The sequence below is a fragment of the Lissotriton vulgaris genome, unplaced genomic scaffold (genome assembly GCF_964263255.1).
Source record: "Lissotriton vulgaris unplaced genomic scaffold, aLisVul1.2 SCAFFOLD_714, whole genome shotgun sequence".
NCBI classification, from domain to species: Eukaryota; Metazoa; Chordata; class Amphibia; order Caudata; family Salamandridae; genus Lissotriton; species Lissotriton vulgaris.
The window spans coordinates 532,640-554,615 of record NW_028248223.1 but is presented as its reverse complement, the minus strand read 5'-3'; the positions used below and the strand labels follow the sequence as shown (position 1 = coordinate 554,615).

Below are 21,976 nucleotides of genomic sequence, written 5' to 3'. Positions count from 1 at the left end.
ATTTACTTTAGAAAAACAGAGTGTAAATATCTGTGTGTCTGAATTTCAAGATTGTTATTTAAAAGTTCATCTCTTCTGCCCCCAAAATACACAATTTGATTCCTAAAGTTTTCTTTTAATGAAGGCTTTCCAATTAAAAAAGTTCCTTGTTCCCCTTATCAATAACAGTAAGATTTAAACAAGTAATATCTTGCATCAGCCCCTTGTGATGAGTTTGAGAAAACGGAGTCAGCTCACAAAATGTCTCATTATTTTGAGCCATTTAATTTCCATGTTTTCTAAAAGTTCTATAATTTGCTCACATCAAATAGACTTTTAAAATACAATCAATAAATTAATGTTTCACTCTACCCGTGTTAGATTTATGATATTTATGAATACACTTGACAGAAAAAGATTTGGTCATAAGTCATGAAAGTGGTCCCACCGAGATTTGAACTCGGATCCTTGGATTCAAAGTCCAAAGTGCTAACCATTACACCATGGAACCTCCCATGTGACAGGGGAGCAAATTGCTGCAGCAATGTGGACATTTCACATTTTTTATTTTCTACAGTCAAAGACAAACAGAATTGTATTACTTTTCTATTCTGTTCAACTTTTGCCCATTGAACTATGTTAGGGAAGTATGTTGCACAAAGGACTCAAGTAACGCTATGACTCTGTTGAACAGTACTTTTTATGTGAGATAAGATTTTGCAATAAAAATTAAGATTTCCCTGTGAATGCAATCTCTTCTGTCAAAACGGAAAGCTCAACCTGGTACAGGTGGGTTGATGGTGTTATGCTTGTCAATCTGGACTCTGAAAACAGGGATCTAAGTACAAAGCTCAGTGGGACTTATCTAAACTTTACGATTTTGTTTCCATTCAGTTCTTAGAAGTATTAATTGGAAAAACATCTCATTTACTTATAAACTTGTACGTATCAACTTATATGTATGTATCTCCCTATATATCGCTATATGTCTATGTATATTTATCGGAAAATATAAATATATACATTATGAAAATACATATAATTAATAGAGGTGAAAATAATGAACAGTTGTTGCCTCTCCGCATTTGAAACATGAGCGCCTTCTCCTTCCTCTTCTATATGTCCTGAAATTGAGATAGTCACTTTTTAATCAATTTTGATCTAACAACATAGTTGATTTGTACAAAGCATATCATACGATCTGTGAATAATTTTAAAAAAGAAAATTAGATCAGTACCTTTGAGGCCTCCAAGCAAAAGCTTATATTTCATGATTGCAGATCGACTGTTGAAAATCAGCATGAGAAATGTTTTATTTCACAACTTCCATACTAATATACAAAAAACATTTCTACTATCTGAATGATACCGTCATTGTGGTTCTCTAGGTTTGATTTAAGAAAACATCTCTTTCAAAATGTGCTATATTCACCTTATCAATAGTGTGGAAATCTTCAAAAAGGAATGCTGGGAATCAGCCCTCTGAAATGCATTTGAGAAAAACAGGATAGGATTTTGTAATGTCACACTATTTTGTCTAGGAATGTGATGTAAAAGTATTATAAAGTTCGTATTTCTGTAACTTGTTCAAGCTGTTGGACATTTTGAAAGGAGTCAATATTTGTCTCTTTCAACCTACTGGTGTTGGATTAGAGCTATCAATAAACAAAGATGACAGAAATGGAAAAGGTCAAGAGTAGTAAAGAAGTACCTCAAAGAATTGGACTGGTACCTTTGCATGCAAAGTCCAAAGTGCCAACCATTGCTCTTTGGAGCCACCCATGTGAGAGACAGAGAAATGGATGTAGTAGTTTGGAAATGTAGAATGTTTTAATATTCTTCAGTCAAAGATTATCATTATTTTGTAAATTGCATGTCCTGATAAACGTTTGCACATTTAACACTGTTATGGAGAATGTAGCTGAAAAGAATCAAATCACATTATCGCTCTTTACACTATGAGCATTCAACTGAGATATCTTTTCATCAATGTAAGAAAAGCCCCCGCACTGATGCGCTCTCTTTTGTCTCAATGGAAAAAGCCCTCGTGTATGGCGGGGTTCCATGGTGTAATGGTTAGCACTCTGGACTCTGAATCCAGCGATCCGAGTTCAAATCTCGGTGGGACCTGCTTGAATTATGAGATTTAATATTTCACTAATTTCTTAGAATTTGGACTTGGAAAAACATAACGTCAAAGCTTTATGCTGAAACTTATCAACGTATAAGTATGTATCTATGTATACATGGCTATATCCATCTAGATAGCGATAATACAATATAAAGAAATGAATTAATCATAAACATAAGTACAGAAGCTGAAAACTAAAAACTGTTCTTTTCCATCCACAATTTGAGCAAGAGGTTCCTTTTCTTTCTCATCTGTATGATCAGTAATAAGATAGTTAATTTTGCTGATTTCTTATCTGACAACATTCTTGACTTACACAGTGCATTTAATTGTGCATTTCTTTGAAAGAGGAATTCAGATTAATACATCTGACATGTCTTTCGAAAGATTCTACTTCATGGTTATGGATTTACTTTAGAAAAACAGAGTGTAAATATCTGTGTGTCTGAATTTCAAGATTGTTATTTAAAAGTTCATCTCTTCTGCCCCCAAAATACACAATTTGATTCCTAAAGTTTTCTTTTAATGAAGGCTTTCCAATTAAAAAAGTTCCTTGTTCCCCTTATCAATAACAGTAAGATTTAAACAAGTAATATCTTGCATCAGCCCCTTGTGATGAGTTTGAGAAAACAGAGTCAGCTCACAAAATGTCTCATTATTTTGAGCCATTTAATTTCCATGTTTTCTAAAAGTTCTATAATTTGCTCACATCAAATAGACTTTTAAAATACAATCAATAAATTAATGTTTCACTCTACCCGTGTTAGATTTATGATATTTATGAATACACTTGACAGAAAAAGATTTGGTCATAAGTCATGAAAGTGGTCCCACCGAGATTTGAACTCGGATCCTTGGATTCAAAGTCCAAAGTGCTAACCATTACACCATGGAACCTCCCATGTGACAGGGGAGCAAATTGCTGCAGCAATGTGGACATTTCACATTTTTTATTTTCTACAGTCAAAGACAAACAGAATTGTATTACTTTTCTATTCTGTTCAACTTTTGCCCATTGAACTATGTTAGGGAAGTATGTTGCACAAAGGACTCAAGTAACGCTATGACTCTGTTGAACAGTACTTTTTATGTGAGATAAGATTTTGCAATAAAAATTAAGATTTCCCTGTGAATGCAATCTCTTCTGTCAAAACGGAAAGCTCAACCTGGTACAGGTGGGTTGATGGTGTTATGCTTGTCAATCTGGACTCTGAAAACAGGGATCTAAGTACAAAGCTCAGTGGGACTTATCTAAACTTTACGATTTTGTTTCCATTCAGTTCTTATAAGTATTAATTGGAAAAACATCTCATTTACTTATAAACTTGTACGTATCAACTTATATGTATGTATCTCCCTATATATCGCTATATGTCTATGTATATTTATCGGAAAATATAAATATATACATTATGAAAATACATATAATTAATAGAGGTGAAAATAATGAACAGTTGTTGCCTCTCCGCATTTGAAACATGAGCGCCTTCTCCTTCCTCTTCTATATGTCCTGAAATTGAGATAGTCACTTTTTAATCAATTTTGATCTAACAACATAGTTGATTTGTACAAAGCATATCATACGATCTGTGAATAATTTTAAAAAAGAAAATTAGATCAGTACCTTTGAGGCCTCCAAGCAAAAGCTTATATTTCATGATTGCAGATCGACTGTTGAAAATCAGCATGAGAAATGTTTTATTTCACAACTTCCATACTAATATACAAAAAACATTTCTACTATCTGATTGATACCGTCATTGTGGTTCTCTAGGTTTGATTTAAGAAAACATCTCTTTCAAAATGTGCTATATTCGCCTTATCAATAGTGTGGAAATCTTCAAAAAGGAATGCTGGGAATCAGCCCTCTGAAATGCATTTGAGAAAAACAGGATAGGATTTTGTAATGTCACACTATTTTGTCTAGGAATGTGATGTAAAAGTATTATAAAGTTCGTATTTCTGTAACTTGTTCAAGCTGTTGGACATTTTGAAAGGAGTCAATATTTGTCTCTTTCAACCTACTGGTGTTGGATTAGAGCTATCAATAAACAAAGATGACAGAAATGGAAAAGGTCAAGAGTAGTAAAGAAGTACCTCAAAGAATTGGACTGGTACCTTTGCATGCAAAGTCCAAAGTGCCAACCATTGCTCTTTGGAGCCACCCATGTGAGAGACAGAGAAATGGATGTAGTAGTTTGGAAATGTAGAATGTTTTAATATTCTTCAGTCAAAGATTATCATTATTTTGTAAATTGCATGTCCTGATAAACGTTTGCACATTTAACACTGTTATGGAGAATGTAGCTGAAAAGAATCAAATCACATTATCGCTCTTTACACTATGAGCATTCAACTGAGATATCTTTTCATCAATGTAAGAAAAGCCCCCGCACTGATGCGCTCTCTTTTGTCTCAATGGAAAAAGCCCTCACGTATGGCGGGGTTCCATGGTGTAATGGTTAGCACTCTGGACTCTGAATCCAGCGATCCGAGTTCAAATCTCGGTGGGACCTGCTTGAATTATGAGATTTAATATTTCACTAATTTCTTAGAATTTGGACTTGGAAAAACATAACGTCAAAGCTTTATGCTGAAACTTATCAACGTATAAGTATGTATCTATGTATACATGGCTATATCCATCTAGATAGCGATAATACAATATAAAGAAATGAATTAATCATAAACATAAGTACAGAAGCTGAAAACTAAAAACTGTTCTTTCCCATCCACAATTTGAGCAAGAGGTTCCTTTTCTTTCTCATCTGTATGATCAGTAATAAGATAGTTAATTTTGCTGATTTCTTATCTGACAACATTCTTGACTTACACAGTGCATTTAATTGTGCATTTCTTTGAAAGAGGAATTCAGATTAATACATCTGACATGTCTTTCGAAAGATTCTACTTCATGGTTATGGATTTACTTTAGAAAAACAGAGTGTAAATATCTGTGTGTCTGAATTTCAAGATTGTTATTTAAAAGTTCATCTCTTCTGCCCCCAAAATACACAATTTGATTCCTAAAGTTTTCTTTTAATGAAGGCTTTCCAATTAAAAAAGTTCCTTGTTCCCCTTATCAATAACAGTAAGATTTAAACAAGTAATATCTTGCATCAGCCCCTTGTGATGAGTTTGAGAAAACAGAGTCAGCTCACAAAATGTCTCATTATTTTGAGCCATTTAATTTCCATGTTTTCTAAAAGTTCTATAATTTGCTCACATCAAATAGACTTTTAAAATACAATCAATAAATTAATGTTTCACTCTACCCGTGTTAGATTTATGATATTTATGAATACACTTGACAGAAAAAGATTTGGTCATAAGTCATGAAAGTGGTCCCACCGAGATTTGAACTCGGATCCTTGGATTCAAAGTCCAAAGTGCTAACCATTACACCATGGAACCTCCCATGTGACAGGGGAGCAAATTGCTGCAGCAATGTGGACATTTCACATTTTTTATTTTCTACAGTCAAAGACAAACAGAATTGTATTACTTTTCTATTCTGTTCAACTTTTGCCCATTGAACTATGTTAGGGAAGTATGTTGCACAAAGGACTCAAGTAACGCTATGACTCTGTTGAACAGTACTTTTTATGTGAGATAAGATTTTGCAATAAAAATTAAGATTTCCCTGTGAATGCAATCTCTTCTGTCAAAACGGAAAGCTCAACCTGGTACAGGTGGGTTGATGGTGTTATGCTTGTCAATCTGGACTCTGAAAACAGGGATCTAAGTACAAAGCTCAGTGGGACTTATCTAAACTTTACGATTTTGTTTCCATTCAGTTCTTAGAAGTATTAATTGGAAAAACATCTCATTTACTTATAAACTTGTACGTATCAACTTATATGTATGTATCTCCCTATATATCGCTATATGTCTATGTATATTTATCGGAAAATATAAATATATACATTATGAAAATACATATAATTAATAGAGGTGAAAATAATGAACAGTTGTTGCCTCTCCGCATTTGAAACATGAGCGCCTTCTCCTTCCTCTTCTATATGTCCTGAAATTGAGATAGTCACTTTTTAATCAATTTTGATCTAACAACATAGTTGATTTGTACAAAGCATATCATACGATCTGTGAATAATTTTAAAAAAGAAAATTAGATCAGTACCTTTGAGGCCTCCAAGCAAAAGCTTATATTTCATGATTGCAGATCGACTGTTGAAAATCAGCATGAGAAATGTTTTATTTCACAACTTCCATACTAATATACAAAAAACATTTCTACTATCTGAATGATACCGTCATTGTGGTTCTCTAGGTTTGATTTAAGAAAACATCTCTTTCAAAATGTGCTATATTCACCTTATCAATAGTGTGGAAATCTTCAAAAAGGAATGCTGGGAATCAGCCCTCTGAAATGCATTTGAGAAAAACAGGATAGGATTTTGTAATGTCACACTATTTTGTCTAGGAATGTGATGTAAAAGTATTATAAAGTTCGTATTTCTGTAACTTGTTCAAGCTGTTGGACATTTTGAAAGGAGTCAATATTTGTCTCTTTCAACCTACTGGTGTTGGATTAGAGCTATCAATAAACAAAGATGACAGAAATGGAAAAGGTCAAGAGTAGTAAAGAAGTACCTCAAAGAATTGGACTGGTACCTTTGCATGCAAAGTCCAAAGTGCCAACCATTGCTCTTTGGAGCCACCCATGTGAGAGACAGAGAAATGGATGTAGTAGTTTGGAAATGTAGAATGTTTTAATATTCTTCAGTCAAAGATTATCATTATTTTGTAAATTGCATGTCCTGATAAACGTTTGCACATTTAACACTGTTATGGAGAATGTAGCTGAAAAGAATCAAATCACATTATCGCTCTTTACACTATGAGCATTCAACTGAGATATCTTTTCATCAATGTAAGAAAAGCCCCCGCACTGATGCGCTCTCTTTTGTCTCAATGGAAAAAGCCCTCGTGTATGGCGGGGTTCCATGGTGTAATGGTTAGCACTCTGGACTCTGAATCCAGCGATCCGAGTTCAAATCTCGGTGGGACCTGCTTGAATTATGAGATTTAATATTTCACTAATTTCTTAGAATTTGGACTTGGAAAAACATAACGTCAAAGCTTTATGCTGAAACTTATCAACGTATAAGTATGTATCTATGTATACATGGCTATATCCATCTAGATAGCGATAATACAATATAAAGAAATGAATTAATCATAAACATAAGTACAGAAGCTGAAAACTAAAAACTGTTCTTTTCCATCCACAATTTGAGCAAGAGGTTCCTTTTCTTTCTCATCTGTATGATCAGTAATAAGATAGTTAATTTTGCTGATTTCTTATCTGACAACATTCTTGACTTACACAGTGCATTTAATTGTGCATTTCTTTGAAAGAGGAATTCAGATTAATACATCTGACATGTCTTTCGAAAGATTCTACTTCATGGTTATGGATTTACTTTAGAAAAACAGAGTGTAAATATCTGTGTGTCTGAATTTCAAGATTGTTATTTAAAAGTTCATCTCTTCTGCCCCCAAAATACACAATTTGATTCCTAAAGTTTTCTTTTAATGAAGGCTTTCCAATTAAAAAAGTTCCTTGTTCCCCTTATCAATAACAGTAAGATTTAAACAAGTAATATCTTGCATCAGCCCCTTGTGATGAGTTTGAGAAAACAGAGTCAGCTCACAAAATGTCTCATTATTTTGAGCCATTTAATTTCCATGTTTTCTAAAAGTTCTATAATTTGCTCACATCAAATAGACTTTTAAAATACAATCAATAAATTAATGTTTCACTCTACCCGTGTTAGATTTATGATATTTATGAATACACTTGACAGAAAAAGATTTGGTCATAAGTCATGAAAGTGGTCCCACCGAGATTTGAACTCGGATCCTTGGATTCAAAGTCCAAAGTGCTAACCATTACACCATGGAACCTCCCATGTGACAGGGGAGCAAATTGCTGCAGCAATGTGGACATTTCACATTTTTTATTTTCTACAGTCAAAGACAAACAGAATTGTATTACTTTTCTATTCTGTTCAACTTTTGCCCATTGAACTATGTTAGGGAAGTATGTTGCACAAAGGACTCAAGTAACGCTATGACTCTGTTGAACAGTACTTTTTATGTGAGATAAGATTTTGCAATAAAAATTAAGATTTCCCTGTGAATGCAATCTCTTCTGTCAAAACGGAAAGCTCAACCTGGTACAGGTGGGTTGATGGTGTTATGCTTGTCAATCTGGACTCTGAAAACAGGGATCTAAGTACAAAGCTCAGTGGGACTTATCTAAACTTTACGATTTTGTTTCCATTCAGTTCTTATAAGTATTAATTGGAAAAACATCTCATTTACTTATAAACTTGTACGTATCAACTTATATGTATGTATCTCCCTATATATCGCTATATGTCTATGTATATTTATCGGAAAATATAAATATATACATTATGAAAATACATATAATTAATAGAGGTGAAAATAATGAACAGTTGTTGCCTCTCCGCATTTGAAACATGAGCGCCTTCTCCTTCCTCTTCTATATGTCCTGAAATTGAGATAGTCACTTTTTAATCAATTTTGATCTAACAACATAGTTGATTTGTACAAAGCATATCATACGATCTGTGAATAATTTTAAAAAAGAAAATTAGATCAGTACCTTTGAGGCCTCCAAGCAAAAGCTTATATTTCATGATTGCAGATCGACTGTTGAAAATCAGCATGAGAAATGTTTTATTTCACAACTTCCATACTAATATACAAAAAACATTTCTACTATCTGATTGATACCGTCATTGTGGTTCTCTAGGTTTGATTTAAGAAAACATCTCTTTCAAAATGTGCTATATTCGCCTTATCAATAGTGTGGAAATCTTCAAAAAGGAATGCTGGGAATCAGCCCTCTGAAATGCATTTGAGAAAAACAGGATAGGATTTTGTAATGTCACACTATTTTGTCTAGGAATGTGATGTAAAAGTATTATAAAGTTCGTATTTCTGTAACTTGTTCAAGCTGTTGGACATTTTGAAAGGAGTCAATATTTGTCTCTTTCAACCTACTGGTGTTGGATTAGAGCTATCAATAAACAAAGATGACAGAAATGGAAAAGGTCAAGAGTAGTAAAGAAGTACCTCAAAGAATTGGACTGGTACCTTTGCATGCAAAGTCCAAAGTGCCAACCATTGCTCTTTGGAGCCACCCATGTGAGAGACAGAGAAATGGATGTAGTAGTTTGGAAATGTAGAATGTTTTAATATTCTTCAGTCAAAGATTATCATTATTTTGTAAATTGCATGTCCTGATAAACGTTTGCACATTTAACACTGTTATGGAGAATGTAGCTGAAAAGAATCAAATCACATTATCGCTCTTTACACTATGAGCATTCAACTGAGATATCTTTTCATCAATGTAAGAAAAGCCCCCGCACTGATGCGCTCTCTTTTGTCTCAATGGAAAAAGCCCTCACGTATGGCGGGGTTCCATGGTGTAATGGTTAGCACTCTGGACTCTGAATCCAGCGATCCGAGTTCAAATCTCGGTGGGACCTGCTTGAATTATGAGATTTAATATTTCACTAATTTCTTAGAATTTGGACTTGGAAAAACATAACGTCAAAGCTTTATGCTGAAACTTATCAACGTATAAGTATGTATCTATGTATACATGGCTATATCCATCTAGATAGCGATAATACAATATAAAGAAATGAATTAATCATAAACATAAGTACAGAAGCTGAAAACTAAAAACTGTTCTTTCCCATCCACAATTTGAGCAAGAGGTTCCTTTTCTTTCTCATCTGTATGATCAGTAATAAGATAGTTAATTTTGCTGATTTCTTATCTGACAACATTCTTGACTTACACAGTGCATTTAATTGTGCATTTCTTTGAAAGAGGAATTCAGATTAATACATCTGACATGTCTTTCGAAAGATTCTACTTCATGGTTATGGATTTACTTTAGAAAAACAGAGTGTAAATATCTGTGTGTCTGAATTTCAAGATTGTTATTTAAAAGTTCATCTCTTCTGCCCCCAAAATACACAATTTGATTCCTAAAGTTTTCTTTTAATGAAGGCTTTCCAATTAAAAAAGTTCCTTGTTCCCCTTATCAATAACAGTAAGATTTAAACAAGTAATATCTTGCATCAGCCCCTTGTGATGAGTTTGAGAAAACAGAGTCAGCTCACAAAATGTCTCATTATTTTGAGCCATTTAATTTCCATGTTTTCTAAAAGTTCTATAATTTGCTCACATCAAATAGACTTTTAAAATACAATCAATAAATTAATGTTTCACTCTACCCGTGTTAGATTTATGATATTTATGAATACACTTGACAGAAAAAGATTTGGTCATAAGTCATGAAAGTGGTCCCACCGAGATTTGAACTCGGATCCTTGGATTCAAAGTCCAAAGTGCTAACCATTACACCATGGAACCTCCCATGTGACAGGGGAGCAAATTGCTGCAGCAATGTGGACATTTCACATTTTTTATTTTCTACAGTCAAAGACAAACAGAATTGTATTACTTTTCTATTCTGTTCAACTTTTGCCCATTGAACTATGTTAGGGAAGTATGTTGCACAAAGGACTCAAGTAACGCTATGACTCTGTTGAACAGTACTTTTTATGTGAGATAAGATTTTGCAATAAAAATTAAGATTTCCCTGTGAATGCAATCTCTTCTGTCAAAACGGAAAGCTCAACCTGGTACAGGTGGGTTGATGGTGTTATGCTTGTCAATCTGGACTCTGAAAACAGGGATCTAAGTACAAAGCTCAGTGGGACTTATCTAAACTTTACGATTTTGTTTCCATTCAGTTCTTAGAAGTATTAATTGGAAAAACATCTCATTTACTTATAAACTTGTACGTATCAACTTATATGTATGTATCTCCCTATATATCGCTATATGTCTATGTATATTTATCGGAAAATATAAATATATACATTATGAAAATACATATAATTAATAGAGGTGAAAATAATGAACAGTTGTTGCCTCTCCGCATTTGAAACATGAGCGCCTTCTCCTTCCTCTTCTATATGTCCTGAAATTGAGATAGTCACTTTTTAATCAATTTTGATCTAACAACATAGTTGATTTGTACAAAGCATATCATACGATCTGTGAATAATTTTAAAAAAGAAAATTAGATCAGTACCTTTGAGGCCTCCAAGCAAAAGCTTATATTTCATGATTGCAGATCGACTGTTGAAAATCAGCATGAGAAATGTTTTATTTCACAACTTCCATACTAATATACAAAAAACATTTCTACTATCTGAATGATACCGTCATTGTGGTTCTCTAGGTTTGATTTAAGAAAACATCTCTTTCAAAATGTGCTATATTCACCTTATCAATAGTGTGGAAATCTTCAAAAAGGAATGCTGGGAATCAGCCCTCTGAAATGCATTTGAGAAAAACAGGATAGGATTTTGTAATGTCACACTATTTTGTCTAGGAATGTGATGTAAAAGTATTATAAAGTTCGTATTTCTGTAACTTGTTCAAGCTGTTGGACATTTTGAAAGGAGTCAATATTTGTCTCTTTCAACCTACTGGTGTTGGATTAGAGCTATCAATAAACAAAGATGACAGAAATGGAAAAGGTCAAGAGTAGTAAAGAAGTACCTCAAAGAATTGGACTGGTACCTTTGCATGCAAAGTCCAAAGTGCCAACCATTGCTCTTTGGAGCCACCCATGTGAGAGACAGAGAAATGGATGTAGTAGTTTGGAAATGTAGAATGTTTTAATATTCTTCAGTCAAAGATTATCATTATTTTGTAAATTGCATGTCCTGATAAACGTTTGCACATTTAACACTGTTATGGAGAATGTAGCTGAAAAGAATCAAATCACATTATCGCTCTTTACACTATGAGCATTCAACTGAGATATCTTTTCATCAATGTAAGAAAAGCCCCCGCACTGATGCGCTCTCTTTTGTCTCAATGGAAAAAGCCCTCGTGTATGGCGGGGTTCCATGGTGTAATGGTTAGCACTCTGGACTCTGAATCCAGCGATCCGAGTTCAAATCTCGGTGGGACCTGCTTGAATTATGAGATTTAATATTTCACTAATTTCTTAGAATTTGGACTTGGAAAAAAATAACGTCAAAGCTTTATGCTGAAACTTATCAACGTATAAGTATGTATCTATGTATACATGGCTATATCCATCTAGATAGCGATAATACAATATAAAGAAATTAATTAATCATAAACATAAGTACAGAAGCTGAAAACTAAAAACTGTTCTTTTCCATCCACAATTTGAGCAAGAGGTTCCTTTTCTTTCTCATCTGTATGATCAGTAATAAGATAGTTAATTTTGCTGATTTCTTATCTGACAACATTCTTGACTTACACAGTGCATTTAATTGTGCATTTCTTTGAAAGAGGAATTCAGATTAATACATCTGACATGTCTTTCGAAAGATTCTACTTCATGGTTATGGATTTACTTTAGAAAAACAGAGTGTAAATATCTGTGTGTCTGAATTTCAAGATTGTTATTTAAAAGTTCATCTCTTCTGCCCCCAAAATACACAATTTGATTCCTAAAGTTTTCTTTTAATGAAGGCTTTCCAATTAAAAAAGTTCCTTGTTCCCCTTATCAATAACAGTAAGATTTAAACAAGTAATATCTTGCATCAGCCCCTTGTGATGAGTTTGAGAAAACGGAGTCAGCTCACAAAATGTCTCATTATTTTGAGCCATTTAATTTCCATGTTTTCTAAAAGTTCTATAATTTGCTCACATCAAATAGACTTTTAAAATACAATCAATAAATTAATGTTTCACTCTACCCGTGTTAGATTTATGATATTTATGAATACACTTGACAGAAAAAGATTTGGTCATAAGTCATGAAAGTGGTCCCACCGAGATTTGAACTCGGATCCTTGGATTCAAAGTCCAAAGTGCTAACCATTACACCATGGAACCTCCCATGTGACAGGGGAGCAAATTGCTGCAGCAATGTGGACATTTCACATTTTTTATTTTCTACAGTCAAAGACAAACAGAATTGTATTACTTTTCTATTCTGTTCAACTTTTGCCCATTGAACTATGTTAGGGAAGTATGTTGCACAAAGGACTCAAGTAACGCTATGACTCTGTTGAACAGTACTTTTTATGTGAGATAAGATTTTGCAATAAAAATTAAGATTTCCCTGTGAATGCAATCTCTTCTGTCAAAACGGAAAGCTCAACCTGGTACAGGTGGGTTGATGGTGTTATGCTTGTCAATCTGGACTCTGAAAACAGGGATCTAAGTACAAAGCTCAGTGGGACTTATCTAAACTTTACGATTTTGTTTCCATTCAGTTCTTAGAAGTATTAATTGGAAAAACATCTCATTTACTTATAAACTTGTACGTATCAACTTATATGTATGTATCTCCCTATATATCGCTATATGTCTATGTATATTTATCGGAAAATATAAATATATACATTATGAAAATACATATAATTAATAGAGGTGAAAATAATGAACAGTTGTTGCCTCTCCGCATTTGAAACATGAGCGCCTTCTCCTTCCTCTTCTATATGTCCTGAAATTGAGATAGTCACTTTTTAATCAATTTTGATCTAACAACATAGTTGATTTGTACAAAGCATATCATACGATCTGTGAATAATTTAAAAAAAGAAAATTAGATCAGTACCTTTGAGGCCTCCAAGCAAAAGCTTATATTTCATGATTGCAGATCGACTGTTGAAAATCAGCATGAGAAATGTTTTATTTCACAACTTCCATACTAATATACAAAAAACATTTCTACTATCTGATTGATACCGTCATTGTGGTTCTCTAGGTTTGATTTAAGAAAACATCTCTTTCAAAATGTGCTATATTCGCCTTATCAATAGTGTGGAAATCTTCAAAAAGGAATGCTGGGAATCAGCCCTCTGAAATGCATTTGAGAAAAACAGGATAGGATTTTGTAATGTCACACTATTTTGTCTAGGAATGTGATGTAAAAGTATTATAAAGTTCGTATTTCTGTAACTTGTTCAAGCTGTTGGACATTTTGAAAGGAGTCAATATTTGTCTCTTTCAACCTACTGGTGTTGGATTAGAGCTATCAATAAACAAAGATGACAGAAATGGAAAAGGTCAAGAGTAGTAAAGAAGTACCTCAAAGAATTGGACTGGTACCTTTGCATGCAAAGTCCAAAGTGCCAACCATTGCTCTTTGGAGCCACCCATGTGAGAGACAGAGAAATGGATGTAGTAGTTTGGAAATGTAGAATGTTTTAATATTCTTCAGTCAAAGATTATCATTATTTTGTAAATTGCATGTCCTGATAAACGTTTGCACATTTAACACTGTTATGGAGAATGTAGCTGAAAAGAATCAAATCACATTATCGCTCTTTACACTATGAGCATTCAACTGAGATATCTTTTCATCAATGTAAGAAAAGCCCCCGCACTGATGCGCTCTCTTTTGTCTCAATGGAAAAAGCCCTCGTGTATGGCGGGGTTCCATGGTGTAATGGTTAGCACTCTGGACTCTGAATCCAGCGATCCGAGTTCAAATCTCGGTGGGACCTGCTTGAATTATGAGATTTAATATTTCACTAATTTCTTAGAATTTGGACTTGGAAAAACATAACGTCAAAGCTTTATGCTGAAACTTATCAACGTATAAGTATGTATCTATGTATACATGGCTATATCCATCTAGATAGCGATAATACAATATAAAGAAATGAATTAATCATAAACATAAGTACAGAAGCTGAAAACTAAAAACTGTTCTTTCCCATCCACAATTTGAGCAAGAGGTTCCTTTTCTTTCTCATCTGTATGATCAGTAATAAGATAGTTAATTTTGCTGATTTCTTATCTGACAACATTCTTGACTTACACAGTGCATTTAATTGTGCATTTCTTTGAAAGAGGAATTCAGATTAATACATCTGACATGTCTTTCGAAAGATTCTACTTCATGGTTATGGATTTACTTTAGAAAAACAGAGTGTAAATATCTGTGTGTCTGAATTTCAAGATTGTTATTTAAAAGTTCATCTCTTCTGCCCCCAAAATACACAATTTGATTCCTAAAGTTTTCTTTTAATGAAGGCTTTCCAATTAAAAAAGTTCCTTGTTCCCCTTATCAATAACAGTAAGATTTAAACAAGTAATATCTTGCATCAGCCCCTTGTGATGAGTTTGAGAAAACGGAGTCAGCTCACAAAATGTCTCATTATTTTGAGCCATTTAATTTCCATGTTTTCTAAAAGTTCTATAATTTGCTCACATCAAATAGACTTTTAAAATACAATCAATAAATTAATGTTTCACTCTACCCGTGTTAGATTTATGATATTTATGAATACACTTGACAGAAAAAGATTTGGTCATAAGTCATGAAAGTGGTCCCACCGAGATTTGAACTCGGATCCTTGGATTCAAAGTCCAAAGTGCTAACCATTACACCATGGATCCTCCCATGTGACAGGGGAGCAAATTGCTGCAGCAATGTGGACATTTCACATTTTTTATTTTCTACAGTCAAAGACAAACAGAATTGTATTACTTTTCTATTCTGTTCAACTTTTGCCCATTGAACTATGTTAGGGAAGTATGTTGCACAAAGGACTCAAGTAACGCTATGACTCTGTTGAACAGTACTTTTTATGTGAGATAAGATTTTGCAATAAAAATTAAGATTTCCCTGTGAATGCAATCTCTTCTGTCAAAACGGAAAGCTCAACCTGGTACAGGTGGGTTGATGGTGTTATGCTTGTCAATCTGGACTCTGAAAACAGGGATCTAAGTACAAAGCTCAGTGGGACTTATCTAAACTTTACGATTTTGTTTCCATTCAGTTCTTAGAAGTATTAATTGGAAAAACATCTCATTTACTTATAAACTTGTACGTATCAACTTATATGTATGTATCTCCCTATATATCGCTATATGTCTATGTATATTTATCGGAAAATATAAATATATACATTATGAAAATACATATAATTAATAGAGGTGAAAATAATGAACAGTTGTTGCCTCTCCGCATTTGAAACATGAGCGCCTTCTCCTTCCTCTTCTATATGTCCTGAAATTGAGATAGTCACTTTTTAATCAATTTTGATCTAACAACATAGTTGATTTGTACAAAGCATATCATACGATCTGTGAATAATTTTAAAAAAGAAAATTAGATCAGTACCTTTGAGGCCTCCAAGCAAAAGCTTATATTTCATGATTGCGGATCGACTGTTGAAAATCAGCATGAGAAATGTTTTATTTCACAACTTCCATACTAATATACAAAAAACATTTCTACTATCTGATTGATACCGTCATTGTGGTTCTCTAGGTTTGATTTAAGAAAACATCTCTTTCAAAATGTGCTATATTCGCCTTATCAATAGTGTGGAAATCTTCAAAAAGGAATGCTGGGAATCAGCCCTCTGAAATGCATTTGAGAAAAACAGGATAGGATTTTGTAATGTCACACTATTTTGTCTAGGAATGTGATGTAAAAGTATTATAAAGTTCGTATTTCTGTAACTTGTTCAAGCTGTTGGACATTTTGAAAGGAGTCAATATTTGTCTCTTTCAACCTACTGGTGTTGGATTAGAGCTATCAATAAACAAAGATGACAGAAATGGAAAAGGTCAAGAGTAGTAAAGAAGTACCTCAAAGAATTGGACTGGTACCTTTGCATGCAAAGTCCAAAGTGCCAACCATTGCTCTTTGGAGCCACCCATGTGAGAGACAGAGAAATGGATGTAGTAGTTTGGAAATGTAGAATGTTTTAATATTCTTCAGTCAAAGATTATCATTATTTTGTAAATTGCATGTCCTGATAAACGTTTGCACATTTAACACTGTTATGGAGAATGTAGCTGAAAAGAATCAAATCACATTATCGCTCTTTACACTATGAGCATTCAACTGAGATATCTTTTCATCAATGTAAGAAAAGCCCCCGCACTGATGCGCTCTCTTTTGTCTCAATGGAAAAAGCCCTCGTGTATGGCGGGGTTCCATGGTGTAATGGTTAGCACTCTGGACTCTGAATCCAGCGATCCGAGTTCAAATCTCGGTGGGACCTGCTTGAATTATGAGATTTAATATTTCACTAATTTCTTAGAATTTGGACTTGGAAAAACATAACGTCAAAGCTTTATGCTGAAACTTATCAACGTATAAGTATGTATCTATGTATACATGGCTATATCCATCTAGATAGCGATAATACAATATAAAGAAATGAATTAATCATAAACATAAGTACAGAAGCTGAAAACTAAAAACTGTTCTTTCCCATCCACAATTTGAGCAAGAGGTTCCTTTTCTTTCTCATCTGTATGATCAGTAATAAGATAGTTAATTTTGCTGATTTTTTATCTGACAACATTCTTGACTTACACAGTCCATTTAATTGTGCATTTCTTTGAAAGAGGAATTCAGATTAATACATCTGACATGTCTTTCGAAAGATTCTACTTCATGGTTATGGATTTACTTTAGAAAAACAGAGTGTAAATATCTGTGTGTCTGAATTTCAAGATTGTTATTTAAAAGTTCATCTCTTCTGCCCCCAAAATACACAATTTGATTCCTAAAGTTTTCTTTTAATGAAGGCTTTCCAATTAAAAAAGTTCCTTGTTCCCCTTATCAATAACAGTAAGATTTAAACAAGTAATATCTTGCATCAGCCCCTTGTGATGAGTTTGAGAAAACGGAGTCAGCTCACAAAATGTCTCATTATTTTGAGCCATTTAATTTCCATGTTTTCTAAAAGTTCTATAATTTGCTCACATCAAATAGACTTTTAAAATACAATCAATAAATTAATGTTTCACTCTACCCGTGTTAGATTTATGATATTTATGAATACACTTGACAGAAAAAGATTTGGTCATAAGTCATGAAAGTGGTCCCACCGAGATTTGAACTCGGATCCTTGGATTCAAAGTCCAAAGTGCTAACCATTACACCATGGAACCTCCCATGTGACAGGGGAGCAAATTGCTGCAGCAATGTGGACATTTCACATTTTTTATTTTCTACAGTCAAAGACAAACAGAATTGTATTACTTTTCTATTCTGTTCAACTTTTGCCCATTGAACTATGTTAGGGAAGTATGTTGCACAAAGGACTCAAGTAACGCTATGACTCTGTTGAACAGTACTTTTTATGTGAGATAAGATTTTGCAATAAAAATTAAGATTTCCCTGTGAATGCAATCTCTTCTGTCAAAACGGAAAGCTCAACCTGGTACAGGTGGGTTGATGGTGTTATGCTTGTCAATCTGGACTCTGAAAACAGGGATCTAAGTACAAAGCTCAGTGGGACTTATCTAAACTTTACGATTTTGTTTCCATTCAGTTCTTAGAAGTATTAATTGGAAAAACATCTCATTTACTTATAAACTTGTACGTATCAACTTATATGTATGTATCTCCCTATATATCGCTATATGTCTATGTATATTTATCGGAAAATATAAATATATACATTATGAAAATACATATAATTAATAGAGGTGAAAATAATGAACAGTTGTTGCCTCTCCGCATTTGAAACATGAGCGCCTTCTCCTTCCTCTTCTATATGTCCTGAAATTGAGATAGTCACTTTTTAATCAATTTTGATCTAACAACATAGTTGATTTGTACAAAGCATATCATACGATCTGTGAATAATTTTAAAAAAGAAAATTAGATCAGTACCTTTGAGGCCTCCAAGCAAAAGCTTATATTTCATGATTGCAGATCGACTGTTGAAAATCAGCATGAGAAATGTTTTATTTCACAACTTCCATACTAATATACAAAAAACATTTCTACTATCTGATTGATACCGTCATTGTGGTTCTCTAGGTTTGATTTAAGAAAACATCTCTTTCAAAATGTGCTATATTCGCCTTATCAATAGTGTGGAAATCTTCAAAAAGGAATGCTGGGAATCAGCCCTCTGAAATGCATTTGAGAAAAACAGGATAGGATTTTGTAATGTCACACTATTTTGTCTAGGAATGTGATGTAAAAGTATTATAAAGTTCGTATTTCTGTAACTTGTTCAAGCTGTTGGACATTTTGAAAGGAGTCAATATTTGTCTCTTTCAACCTACTGGTGTTGGATTAGAGCTATCAATAAACAAAGATGACAGAAATGGAAAAGGTCAAGAGTAGTAAAGAAGTACCTCAAAGAATTGGACTGGTACCTTTGCATGCAAAGTCCAAAGTGCCAACCATTGCTCTTTGGAGCCACCCATGTGAGAGACAGAGAAATGGATGTAGTAGTTTGGAAATGTAGAATGTTTTAATATTCTTCAGTCAAAGATTATCATTATTTTGTAAATTGCATGTCCTGATAAACGTTTGCACATTTAACACTGTTATGGAGAATGTAGCTGAAAAGAATCAAATCACATTATCGCTCTTTACACTATGAGCATTCAACTGAGATATCTTTTCATCAATGTAAGAAAAGCCCCCGCACTGATGCGCTCTCTTTTGTCTCAATGGAAAAAGCCCTCGTGTATGGCGGGGTTCCATGGTGTAATGGTTAGCACTCTGGACTCTGAATCCAGCGATCCGAGTTCAAATCTCGGTGGGACCTGCTTGAATTATGAGATTTAATATTTCACTAATTTCTTAGAATTTGGACTTGGAAAAACATAACGTCAAAGCTTTATGCTGAAACTTATCAACGTATAAGTATGTATCTATGTATACATGGCTATATCCATCTAGATAGCGATAATACAATATAAAGAAATGAATTAATCATAAACATAAGTACAGAAGCTGAAAACTAAAAACTGTTCTTTCCCATCCACAATTTGAGCAAGAGGTTCCTTTTCTTTCTCATCTGTATGATCAGTAATAAGATAATTAATTTTGCTGATTTCTTATCTGACAACATTCTTGACTTACACAGTGCATTTAATTGTGCATTTCTTTGAAAGAGGAATTCAGATTAATACATCTGACATGTCTTTCGAAAGATTCTACTTCATGGTTATGGATTTACTTTAGAAAAACAGAGTGTAAATATCTGTGTGTCTGAATTTCAAGATTGTTATTTAAAAGTTCATCTCTTCTGCCCCCAAAATACACAATTTGATTCCTAAAGTTTTCTTTTAATGAAGGCTTTCCAATTAAAAAAGTTCCTTGTTCCCCTTATCAATAACAGTAAGATTTAAACAAGTAATATCTTGCATCAGCCCCTTGTGATGAGTTTGAGAAAACGGAGTCAGCTCACAAAATGTCTCATTATTTTGAGCCATTTAATTTCCATGTTTTCTAAAAGTTCTATAATTTGCTCACATCAAATAGACTTTTAAAATACAATCAATAAATTAATGTTTCACTCTACCCGTGTTAGATTTATGATATTTATGAATACACTTGACAGAAAAAGATTTGGTCATAAGTCATGAAAGTGGTCCCACCGAGATTTGAACTCGGATCCTTGGATTCAAAGTCCAAAGTGCTAACCATTACACCATGGAACCTCCCATGTGACAGGGGAGCAAATTGCTGCAGCAATGTGGACATTTCACATTTTTTATTTTCTACAGTCAAAGACAAACAGAATTGTATTACTTTTCTATTCTGTTCAACTTTTGCCCATTGAACTATGTTAGGGAAGTATGTTGCACAAAGGACTCAAGTAACGCTATGACTCTGTTGAACAGTACTTTTTATGTGAGATAAGATTTTGCAATAAAAATTAAGATTTCCCTGTGAATGCAATCTCTTCTGTCAAAACGGAAAGCTCAACCTGGTACAGGTGGGTTGATGGTGTTATGCTTGTCAATCTGGACTCTGAAAACAGGGATCTAAGTACAAAGCTCAGTGGGACTTATCTAAACTTTACGATTTTGTTTCCATTCAGTTCTTAGAAGTATTAATTGGAAAGACATCTCATTTACTTATAAACTTGTACGTATCAACTTATATGTATGTATCTCCCTATATATCGCTATATGTCTATGTATATTTATCGGAAAATATAAATATATACATTATGAAAATACATATAATTAATAGAGGTGAAAATAATGAACAGTTGTTGCCTCTCCGCATTTGAAACATGAGCGCCTTCTCCTTCCTCTTCTATATGTCCTGAAATTGAGATAGTCACTTTTTAATCAATTTTGATCTAACAACATAGTTGATTTGTACAAAGCATATCATACGATCTGTGAATAATTTTAAAAAAGAAAATTAGATCAGTACCTTTGAGGCCTCCAAGCAAAAGCTTATATTTCATGATTGCAGATCGACTGTTGAAAATCAGCATGAGAAATGTTTTATTTCACAACTTCCATACTAATATACAAAAAACATTTCTACTATCTGATTGATACCGTCATTGTGGTTCTCTAGGTTTGATTTAAGAAAACATCTCTTTCAAAATGTGCTATATTCGCCTTATCAATAGTGTGGAAATCTTCAAAAAGGAATGCTGGGAATAAGCCCTCTGAAATGCATTTGAGAAAAACAGGATAGGATTTTGTAATGTCACACTATTTTGTCTAGGAATGTGATGTAAAAGTATTATAAAGTTCGTATTTCTGTAACTTGTTCAAGCTGTTGGACATTTTGAAAGGAGTCAATATTTGTCTCTTTCAACCTACTGGTGTTGGATTAGAGCTATCAATAAACAAAGATGACAGAAATGGAAAAGGTCAAGAGTAGTAAAGAAGTACCTCAAAGAATTGGACTGGTACCTTTGCATGCAAAGTCCAAAGTGCCAACCATTGCTCTTTGGAGCCACCCATGTGAGAGACAGAGAAATGGATGTAGTAGTTTGGAAATGTAGAATGTTTTAATATTCTTCAGTCAAAGATTATCATTAT

General features: G+C 33.6%; 16 non-coding genes across 16 annotated transcripts; 8 read left to right on the top strand and 8 right to left on the bottom strand.

Moving 5' to 3' along the window:
- Positions 1 to 418: 418 nt before the first annotated feature.
- Positions 419 to 490, bottom strand: TRNAQ-UUG (transfer RNA glutamine (anticodon UUG)). Its single transcript has one exon. It is a non-coding gene; the product is annotated as a tRNA-Gln (tRNA).
- A 1,547-nt stretch (positions 491 to 2,037) lies between these two features.
- Positions 2,038 to 2,109, top strand: TRNAQ-CUG (transfer RNA glutamine (anticodon CUG)). The gene has a single exon. It is a non-coding gene; the product is annotated as a tRNA-Gln (tRNA).
- An 826-nt stretch (positions 2,110 to 2,935) lies between these two features.
- Positions 2,936 to 3,007, bottom strand: TRNAQ-UUG (transfer RNA glutamine (anticodon UUG)). The gene has a single exon. It is a non-coding gene; the product is annotated as a tRNA-Gln (tRNA).
- A 1,547-nt stretch (positions 3,008 to 4,554) lies between these two features.
- On the top strand, positions 4,555 to 4,626 carry TRNAQ-CUG (transfer RNA glutamine (anticodon CUG)). Its single transcript has one exon. It is a non-coding gene; the product is annotated as a tRNA-Gln (tRNA).
- An 826-nt stretch (positions 4,627 to 5,452) lies between these two features.
- On the bottom strand, positions 5,453 to 5,524 carry TRNAQ-UUG (transfer RNA glutamine (anticodon UUG)). Its single transcript has one exon. It is a non-coding gene; the product is annotated as a tRNA-Gln (tRNA).
- A 1,547-nt stretch (positions 5,525 to 7,071) lies between these two features.
- Positions 7,072 to 7,143, top strand: TRNAQ-CUG (transfer RNA glutamine (anticodon CUG)). Its single transcript has one exon. It is a non-coding gene; the product is annotated as a tRNA-Gln (tRNA).
- An 826-nt stretch (positions 7,144 to 7,969) lies between these two features.
- On the bottom strand, positions 7,970 to 8,041 carry TRNAQ-UUG (transfer RNA glutamine (anticodon UUG)). The gene has a single exon. It is a non-coding gene; the product is annotated as a tRNA-Gln (tRNA).
- Positions 8,042 to 9,588: 1,547 nt separating this feature from the next.
- On the top strand, positions 9,589 to 9,660 carry TRNAQ-CUG (transfer RNA glutamine (anticodon CUG)). The gene has a single exon. It is a non-coding gene; the product is annotated as a tRNA-Gln (tRNA).
- An 826-nt stretch (positions 9,661 to 10,486) lies between these two features.
- Positions 10,487 to 10,558, bottom strand: TRNAQ-UUG (transfer RNA glutamine (anticodon UUG)). The gene has a single exon. It is a non-coding gene; the product is annotated as a tRNA-Gln (tRNA).
- A 1,547-nt stretch (positions 10,559 to 12,105) lies between these two features.
- On the top strand, positions 12,106 to 12,177 carry TRNAQ-CUG (transfer RNA glutamine (anticodon CUG)). The gene has a single exon. It is a non-coding gene; the product is annotated as a tRNA-Gln (tRNA).
- Positions 12,178 to 13,003: 826 nt separating this feature from the next.
- Positions 13,004 to 13,075, bottom strand: TRNAQ-UUG (transfer RNA glutamine (anticodon UUG)). The gene has a single exon. It is a non-coding gene; the product is annotated as a tRNA-Gln (tRNA).
- A 1,547-nt stretch (positions 13,076 to 14,622) lies between these two features.
- On the top strand, positions 14,623 to 14,694 carry TRNAQ-CUG (transfer RNA glutamine (anticodon CUG)). Its single transcript has one exon. It is a non-coding gene; the product is annotated as a tRNA-Gln (tRNA).
- Positions 14,695 to 17,139: 2,445 nt separating this feature from the next.
- Positions 17,140 to 17,211, top strand: TRNAQ-CUG (transfer RNA glutamine (anticodon CUG)). The gene has a single exon. It is a non-coding gene; the product is annotated as a tRNA-Gln (tRNA).
- An 826-nt stretch (positions 17,212 to 18,037) lies between these two features.
- Positions 18,038 to 18,109, bottom strand: TRNAQ-UUG (transfer RNA glutamine (anticodon UUG)). The gene has a single exon. It is a non-coding gene; the product is annotated as a tRNA-Gln (tRNA).
- A 1,547-nt stretch (positions 18,110 to 19,656) lies between these two features.
- TRNAQ-CUG (transfer RNA glutamine (anticodon CUG)) lies at positions 19,657 to 19,728 on the top strand. The gene has a single exon. It is a non-coding gene; the product is annotated as a tRNA-Gln (tRNA).
- An 826-nt stretch (positions 19,729 to 20,554) lies between these two features.
- TRNAQ-UUG (transfer RNA glutamine (anticodon UUG)) lies at positions 20,555 to 20,626 on the bottom strand. The gene has a single exon. It is a non-coding gene; the product is annotated as a tRNA-Gln (tRNA).
- Positions 20,627 to 21,976: the final 1,350 nt, after the last annotated feature.